The following is a 9,877-nucleotide window of genomic DNA, read 5'->3' on the forward strand; positions in this document are numbered from 1 at the left end:
CGCTCTACCACTTGAGCCACAGCACCACTTCCAGCTTTTTTCTTTTTTCTTATGTGGTGCTGAGGAATCGAACCCAGGGCCTCATGCATGCAAGGCAAACGCTCTCCCACTGAGCCACCTTCCCAGCCCCCCCAACCATTATATTGATTCAAACTAGCGATATGGATGGATGAAAGCCAGGCCTCATGCAGGCTAGACAAGTGCTCTAACCACTGCTCTACATCTCCAGCTCAGACTAATAGTTTATTTGGGTATCTTAGCTAAGAGAAACATGCAGGACAACTGAAGGTGGTGAGGATGGCCAGTCATTATGGGCAGAGATGCCCATAGTGTTCCATTGCTTCTGTACCCACCAGCTCACTGAATGAGCTACTCTTGAGGGCCCACTTACTTCCCAATTAGCAGATCTAGTTCAGACCTAAACTTTTTAGTTGCACATGACACAGTGACTCATTCCTCATTTGAAGGAGGAATGTTTACTGGGGATTGCCTGTAATCCTAGCAACTCAAGAGGCTGATACCTTAGAATTGCAGTTCAAAGCCAGTCCAGGCAGGAAAGTCTGTGAGACTCTTATCTCCAATTAACTACTAAAAGGACAGAAATGGAACTATAGTTTAATTTGGTAAAGCAGTAGCCTTGATCACAAGACAGCACCCATACCCTAGGACTGGCACACACACACAAAAAAAAAGATTGTAAAAAGAATTAAATCCAGCTGGGTGCCGGTGGTGCACACCTGTAATCCTAACCCCTCAGGAGGCTTAGATCTGAGGATCACAGTTCAAAACCAGCCCAAACAGAAAGAAGTTCCCAGGAGATTCTTATCTTCAATTAATCACTCAAAAACCATAAGTGACACTGTAGCTCAAAGTGGTAGAATACTAGCTTTGAGCACAAAGAGCTCAAGGTCAGTGCCCAGGCCCTCAGTTAAAGCCGCACACAACAACAAATATAAAGAAAGAAAGAGAGAGAGAGAGAGAGAAAGAAAGAAAGAAAGAAAGAAAGAAAGAAAGAAAGAAAGAAAGGAAGGAAGGAAGGAAGGAAGGAAGGGAAGAAAGAGAAAAAGAAAGAGAGAGAGAAAGAAAGAAAGAAAGAGAGAAAGATACCTAATCCATTTACAATTAGATTATATTAAAATAGGATATGTGTGTGTGCATATATATCATCCTTACCTAACTACTGTGTTACTACTTTTTGCTACTTTGTGTGTTCTTGAGATTGTTGTATCTATTCCATGTATATGGCAGGAATACCATTTCATCACTGACCACTCTCCCCCAATGGAGACTTCATTTTTGAATGAATGGCAGGGAGGTTCTCAGGCCGGGTGGATGAATATGGGCGCTGTAGGCAGAGGGCTCCTCACGATGCCAGTGCAAGAGTAGGCCCATGGAGTTCTAGAGCTTTTTGTTTGTTTTGTAGTGCTAGGAATCAAAAAGTAGCAATTTCTTCAACTAGACAGAGATGAGCCACCTGTCAGCTGAGAGCACAGTGATGTGCCGGGGACACTGGCACATGTTGTATTCATCGCTGTTCCCCATGACTGAAAAGAGTGTGTAGGATAGAGCAGGACTCTGCCTCCAGAGGCCAGCCTGGGTTTTAGGGAAAAACTTTCATCCTTCCATCCCCAATATCTCCATTTTCCCATCTCTCACCTCCCCACCTCCATCTTCCTATTCCCTACACCTCATCCCCTACCCTCCCATCTCCCCATAGTCTATTCTTCTAGCCCTTTCTCTCCATCTCATCCCATCTCTCCATCTTCCCATCTTCCACTCCACCATCAATTATATAAAGAAGAGGTTTTGGCTCAAGGTGGGCTCTCTGAGATGGGCAGGAAGCTGCATCCTTGAAGGGCTTAGCAGAAAATGCTCTGACTTGTAAATTGGACTGAAATCTGGAGCCCCAGGGAAAGGGAGGGGCCTTAGACAACAAGGAATAGGCACAACCCATGGCAAGGCAGTTACCAACAAACTCAGACTTCCAAGTCAGCCTTCCAAGCAAGAGAGGGAAGCCGTGTTGAGTTGTGCCCAGGTGGGTGCGGCTTTTATTTTGCACCCACAGTGGGAGCTGATTGCAGGGTGGATCTAAATTAGAACTGGTTCATACCTGTAATCCTAGCTACTCAGGTAGCTGAGATTTGAGGATTAAGGTTCAAAGCTAGCCCAGGTATGAAACTCCCAGAGACGCTTATCTCCAATTGATCATTTAAAAAAAAAGCTGGAAGGGGTGCTGTGGCTCAAGTGGTAGAGTGTTAGCCTTGAGCAAAAAAGTTCAGGGACACTGCCCTGAGTTCAAGCTCCAATATTGGCACAAAGATAGATAGATCGATTGATCGATCCATAGATAATCTTAGATATATTACTTTCTGTGTTGCCCACACTCAAACCATACTTTCTTAGACCTCATTACCACAGCAGCCGTGTCAACCCCCTCCATTTCTCAATCGACAGAGCCGTGGTTGGTTGGTTTGTGGGAGATCAAAGCCAGGGTGTGGCACATGCTGGAAAGTGCTCTACTGCTGAGCTACATCCCTAGCCCTCTGTTAATAAACTCTTACTTTAGTTCTCTTGCCTCTGGCCTTACTTTTTTCCAAACCATGCACAGATCCATCTTTTAGCATATAAACTCTATCACGTCTACTGCTACAAGTTCTCTATGCCAAGACAAAAATCTAAACGCCAGTGTGTTGCTTGCGTAACTTGTGCCTGGACAGACACACATCATGCTCCAGTCCAAGTTTAGCTCTTACTCCATCATTTCCATTCCCAGCTGTCTACATTCCACTTTCTCATTGGCATGTGGGAGTGATGAATCTGAAATATTCATTTTGGGGATGGGGGCCACTGAGCTAGGGCCTGAGATTTACTAGGCAGGCACTACTACCCATGATCCTAGCCTCCCCCCCCTGACTTTTTTTTTGTCTGTCATGGGGCTTGAACTCTGGGCCTGGGTGCTATCCCTCAGCTCTTCAGCTCAAGGCTACCACTCTACCACTTGAGCCACAGTCCCACTTCCAGCTTTTTCTGTTTATGTGGTGCTGATGAATCAAACCCAGGGCCTCATGCATGCAAGGCAAGCACTTTATCACTGAGCCACCTTCCCAGCCCACTCCTAGCCCTTTTTATTTTACTATTTATTTATTGGCAGTTCAGGGGTTTGACTTCAGAGCTTCATGCTTACTAGGCAAGCTCTGTGTGTGTGTGTGTGTGTGTGTGTGTGTGTGTGTGTGTGTGTGTGTGCGTGCGCACGCCAGTCCTAAGGCTTGAACTCAAGTGCTCAAGGCTGGCACTCTGCCATTTGGAGAGAAGAGTTTCATGGACTTTCCCTTCCCAGGCTGGCTTAGAACTGTGATCCTCAGCCTCCTGAGTAGCTAGGATTATAGGTATAAACCACTGGTACCTGGCTAGGCAAGAATCCTTACCATTCAATCATGTCTCTATCAAACTCTGGGCTGGAGAAAGGACACTCCATTTTGTACTTTAGTTTGTTTTTCAAAAAAAGTATCTCACTAGCCTCCTGTCTTTGCCTCTTTTATATTTGGGGTTATAGGCATGGGCTGCTACCCTGATGCCAGAAATATTCTTTTTACAGGGGGTTATACTCATGGCCCTCTATCATTTGAACCATGCTTACAACCCTGGAATGTGTGTGTGTGTGTGTGCCAGTCCAGAGGCTTGAGCTTAGGGTCTGGGCACTCTCCCTTGAGCTTCTTTTGCTTAAGGCTAGCACTCTACTATTTGAGCCAGAATTCCACTTCCAGCTTTTTTTAGTGGATGATTGAAGAGTCTCAGAGACTTTCCTGCCCAGGCTAGCTTTGAACCATAATCCTCAGATCTCAACCTCCTGAATAGCTAGGATTACCAGAGTGAGCCACCAGCGCCCGGCTATTCTTTTCTTTACTTTTGTTTTAGTTTCAGTGTTGGCACCAGGGCTTGAATTCAGAGTCTTATACTCTCTCAGCTTGCTTGCTCAGCTGGTACTCTACCACCTGAACCATATTTCCAGTCTAGCATTTTGTTGATTAATTGGAAATGGAGTCTAACAGACTTTTCTGCCCAGGGTGTCTTTGAATCTCAATCCTCCAGGTCTCAGAGAGTAGCTAGGATTATAGGCATGAGCCATGGGTACCCAGCTCTAGGTGTCATTCTTGTACCCTCAGTTAAGTGTAAAATGTTAGAAAAATTATGTTCCCTTATGTCGTAATTCTTTTTGACTCTGGCCTGTGATAATCAAAGTGAGAACCTGTACTATCCCTCCCTTCCTCCCTCCTTCCCTCCCTCCCTCCCTTCCTTCCTTCCTTCCTTCCTTCTTTCCCTCCCTCCCTCCCTGCACTGGGGTTTGAACTCAGAGCCTCCATGTTAGGTAAGTCCTCTACCACTGACAGAGCACCCTCCAACTCTTCCTGTGCTATTCCCGGTGACAGATCCTGAGATTCTAGCCTGTTTCTGGTGGTTGGTCTTACATTCCTGGAGCCAGTTCCCTCCACACCAGAACTGTTTGGGAGTTTTATTTACTCTCTCATACTCACAATCCAGATTTGCTTACTGTCTCTTGTGCTATTGCTTTGGCATTGTTTATCAAGAGCTGTTGGAAATGAGGCAAACCGTCTGGCTGTCTGGTGGTTTGTTAGCACCCACTTCAGACTTGGGTAAGTGGAGCACATACTGGGGCTGTATCTGAGATAGAGTCACAATAATAATTATCCATTGGGGAGCATCAGATTAGATCTGAACAGTACTGCAGGCAAATAGAAATATACATAATACATCCAGGCACTGGTGGCTCACATCTGTAATCCTAGCTACTCAGGAAAGCTGAGGACTGCAGTTTGAAGCCAGCTTGGGCTGGAAAGTTCATGAGACTCTTAGCTCTAATTCAAAGCTGGAAGTGGAGCTGTGGCTCAAGTGATAGAGTTCTAGCCTTGAGCACAAAAGCTCAGGAACAGCTCCCCTTCCCTGAGTTCAAGCCCCAGAGCCAGCACACATGCAGAAAATATGCACAACAGAGTTGTTTGTTTGTTTTTTTAATCCCTAGCATTTTGCACGTACCATAGGAAAGCCAGAAAAGACTGCTAACTATGGTGGCAGGTGCCTGTAGTCCCAAGACAGGGAACTATAAATTCAAGATCAGCCTGAGCTTGGGACATGGCAGAGACTGAGCAGGCCTTGAAGGCACAAGAAGAAGTGGCCCAAATGTCCTTGGCCTTCAGCCTGACTGCACTGTCCTCTTTCTCCCTGGAATTCATGGGAGTTCCCTGTGATCAGTATACAGAAAGACAAGACTTGGGTTTTGGCTTATTGATGGTTCTATATGACATGCAGGGACCCCAAAAGTAGACAGCAGAACCACTCCAGCCCTTCTCTAGGACATTCCCAGAGGACAGTGGGGAAGGAAAATGCTCTCAAAGAGCATAACTTTGAGGGAAGAAGTGACATTGTCCAAAAAGAAATGTACTCATTACCTGACTTATAACAACAACAAACACAACCAAAGGCCTGGCACATGCGGCTAACCTGTAATCCTAGCTACTCAGGAGGCTGAGATCTGAGGATCACGGTTTAAATCCAGCCTAGGCAGGAAAGACCATGAGACTCTTATCTCCAATAAACCACCAGAAAACTGGAAGTGGCACTGTAGCTCAAGTGGTAGAGCACTTGCCTTGAGCTGAAGAGCTGAGGAACAGCGCCCAGGCCCAGAATTCAAGCCCCACACTGACAAAAATAATAAATAAATAAATAAATAAATATATATATATTTAAAAAATAAAAAAGCAGAACTTCTATCACTTGCATCACTTTGCTAGGAAGGGGACCTGGCCGCATGTAGGATTACAGACTCAATTCTGCATGGTAGCAATGATGACAAAGATATTTGGGAAAAGATGAAAATAAATTTCTTTCTGTGAACAAGAAAAAAAGGATATTTGTGGGGCTGGGAAGGTGGCTCAGTGGTAGAGCGCTTGCCTTGCATGCAAGAGGCCCTGGGTTCGATTCCTCAGCACCACATAAGCAAAAAGCAAAAAGCCAGAAGTGGTGCTGTGGCTCAAGTGGTAGAACACTAGCCTTGAGCTGAAGAGCTGAGGGACAATGCCCAGGCCCAGAGTTCAGGCCCCATGACCGGACCCCCCCAAAAAAAGAAAAGAAAAAAAAGGATATTTGTATCCCATGTGAATGCTCAACAAAGAGTGATCTGGGCAGAGTTAAATTCTAATCAAGTGGCTAGCATGACTTGTTCTGTTGATAACAGAACCCATCTCTATCATAGCCCCAAGGACCCATGAACAAAGAGGCCATGGAATGCTGAGTGACAATGGCTCACACCTATAATCCTAGCTACTCAGAAGTCTGAGATCTAAGGATCATAGTTGTAAGCCAGTCTGGACAGGAAAGTCTGTGAGCCTGTTATCTCTAATTAACCAGCAAAAAGCCAGAAGTGGAGGTGTGGGTCAAATGGTAGAGCCAGACTTGAGTAATAAAGCTAAGGGACAGTGCCCAGACCCTGAGTTCAAGCCCCAGAACTGGCACAATAAAGAATGAAAGAAAGAGAAAAATGTAATAAATAAATAAATAAATATATATATATATATTCATCACAATGTCAAACATGTTGTAGCTCCTTAATACATATTTCAAAACAATAATAGTTTGCTGATCAATTAATGTATCCTAACTAGCTAAATCCCAGTAGGGACAATGTCTTTAAGTAGTCTCTTACACTGCAGAAGTAGAGAGAGTAGTGATTTTCACAGGCCAAAGGATAATGGCAATTTCTTTACAGGAAGCCAAATGAGTCTCTTTGGATTTCTTCTTGTAACAAATGACCACTAGAATCATGATTCTGGAGTCATTTCTGTCACAAATCCTCTCTTTCCACACCACTTTAAAAGGCAGCTGTAAGATCTGGCTTCTAATCAAGGCCTACCGCACCAACAATTCTCTAAATTTTATTTATATTTCATGCGCAGTATGTTTGAACTTTCACTTTCTCAGGTGCCAGATGCTGGTTTGGATACACTCCAGTAGAAAGTGCTTTCCTGTAATGAATGAAAGCAAAACACAGAACAAACCACCTCTTTATATCACACTTGGACTCAGTGTACCAAAGCTAAGTACTCCAGTAATGACTATTACCCCCAATTCCCAGTCTCCTCCCCCCCACCATTCTCTCGTCACTTACTTCCTTCGTGTAGGATATAAATGTTTACAGTCCATTCTGATTTCATTTCTTTTAGTGTTCATTTGAAAATGCCTCTGCTTTAAAATTCTCTTTTTGGTGCCAGTCCTGGGGTTTGAACTCAAAGTCTAGGCATGTCCCTGAGGTTTTTTTGCTCAAAGCTACTACTCTACCATAGGAGCCACAGCTTACTTTGGGCCTGTGTGTGTGTGTGTGTGTGTGTGTGTGTGTGTGTGTGTACGCACAAGTGTAGCAGTTAATTGAAGATAAGAGTCTCAAGGACTCTTTCTGCCCCAGCTGGCTTTGAATTGTGAACCTCAGATCTCAGCCTCTTGAGTAACTAGGATTCTAGGCATGAGTCACCAGCACCAGGCTATTGTCTGAGGTGTTTTTGCCAGTCCTGAGGTTTAAACTCAGGGTCTGAGCACTGTCTCTTGAGCCTCTTTTGCTCAAGGCTAGCACTTTGCCACTTGAGCCACAGTGCCAGCTTTTTCTGTTTATGTAATATCAAGGAATCAAACCTAGGGCTTCATGCATGCTAGGCAAGCACTCTACCATTAAGTCACATTCCCAGTCCCTGTCTGAGCTTTTAATCATGTCTAACCCATGTACCTACCCAGGTGTATTTCAGATATGATCTAGGCTAGTTACTGGTAGCTCATGCCTGTAATCCTGGCTACTCAGGAGGCTGAGTTCTGAGGATCACAGTCCAAAGCCAGCCTAGGCAGGAAAGTCGTGAAACTCTTATCTTCAATAAACTGCTTGGAAAAACCAGAAGTGGTGCTATGACTCAGGTGAGAGAGCACTGGCCTTGAGCACAGAGACAGGCTCTGACACAGAGCCCAGACCTTGAGTTCAAGCCCCAGGACTGGCAATGCACACATGAGCACACGCGTGCATGCCCGTGCACACACACACACACACACACACACACACACACACAGAGTCATATATGATCTGGATGAGAAGACACAGAATTTTAACCTATTTACAAGATCTTAAAAACTTAATATATGGTCTATTGATACATTTAAAACATTTTCACTAAATATTAATGGTTGAGGGTATCAATCTTTTGTTGTTGTTGTTGGGCTTGAACTTTTGCTCAAGGCTAGCATTCTACCACTGAGCCACAGGACCACTCCCAGCTTTCTGGCGGTTAATTGGAGATGAGACTTTCCTGCCCTGGCTGGCTTTGAATCAAGAATAGCTAAGATTATACGTGTAAGCCACCAGTGCCCAGCCTGGGGGGGTTCTTCTTTAATTTTCTCATGACACTGGCAGTTTAATTAGGGCCTGGTATTTGAAGTTTATATTTGTGTTACAACTTCATGGTTATGTTCCAAAATTTAAATGATTTCCTATAGTAAATTTTATGGTGTGTGTGTGTGTGTGTGTGTGTGTGTGTGTGTGTGTGTGTGTGTGTGTAGGGACCTCTATAAACAACAAAAGTATTCTGCTTGGTCCCTAAACCTTCATATCTTTTCACACCTCTGGCTCTGATAGAAACTTTTTTCACTCCTTCCATTAGATGGCGCTAGTTACTCAAGAAATAACTTACAAAGCTCTGGTGGGCTAAAGAGCAAGAGGTTTCTCTTTATCTTACCTTCTCCCTCTCTCCCTCCCTCCCTTTCTCCCTCCCTCTCTGTCAGTCTCTGCCTCTGTCTCTGTCTGTCTCTGCCTGTCTGTCTGTCTCTCTTTCCCTGTCACGGGTTGTTGGTAGCTAAGCTGATTCACACCTATGATCCCCTTTGTAGACCTGGTATACTTTCTGTAGTGTGTGTAAGTGGGGTTGGGGGAAGGCCAGAAACTTGCCCCCTTTAAACCTCGGTTCTCCCTAAGCACTGGGGAGCATCTTGCTAGCTGGATGGGTAGGGAAAAAGAAATCCTTAGAACTTTTCTCAACTATCAACCGAGTTGAGATAAGCTATGAGTCAGGAAAGCAGCCAGAACGCGGGGTGGGGGTGGGGGGCGGAGGTCCCTGCTGGGCCATACTCAAGTTGTTCACATAGGTATGGCTACAGTGACCTGTGGACTGAAAACCTACACTGTGATCAACCCACAAGTATCTATGAGTTCTCTCTTGTGCTTAGCACCCTATCCGCAGCTGCGTAAGAAATAAGCGAAGTGGAGTCCTCCAGGCGATTTACAACGCAAAACATGTACAAAGAAACGATTGCTGAGACAAGACCTAGCCTGATGAAGTGACATTGTGTGGTGAAGACACTAAACTCGTAGAAAAAGGTCCCTGGGGTTGGAAGCGACCCAGGGGTTGTGCTTACTGTAGGGAGAATAGGGAAGATGAAGTGGTAAGAAGGGGTATAGACGGTGTGATGGTGGGTGGGGTTTCTTTGGAGACGTCTAGAAGGAATTTACAATGGGAAGGGGAGGAGAGGAAAGGGTGCAGGCGTGGGTCAGCCTCAGAAAGCGCCGGCTCAGCGACTACCTGTCCGGCCTTCACTTAGTCCTGGGCATTCTGGTTAGGGCGGAACTATTTGGGTCATGTTTCTTTTGTGGCCGGGTACTGCAGGGCCCGGGCTCCGGGGCAGCAGCTGCAGCAGACCTGGCTGGGCGGCCCAAGGGGCCCCGAGGCCAGCCGCGAAGGGGGCGTGGCGAGGGCGGCGGGAGGGGGCGTGGCGTAGGGGCGTGATTGGAAGGGGCGTGGCGAGGGGGCGTGGCTCTGCTTTCCCCAGCGCCCGC

Source organism: Dipodomys ordii, unplaced genomic scaffold (assembly GCF_000151885.1).
Source record: "Dipodomys ordii isolate 6190 unplaced genomic scaffold, Dord_2.0 Scaffold31, whole genome shotgun sequence".
NCBI classification, from domain to species: Eukaryota; Metazoa; Chordata; class Mammalia; order Rodentia; family Heteromyidae; genus Dipodomys; species Dipodomys ordii.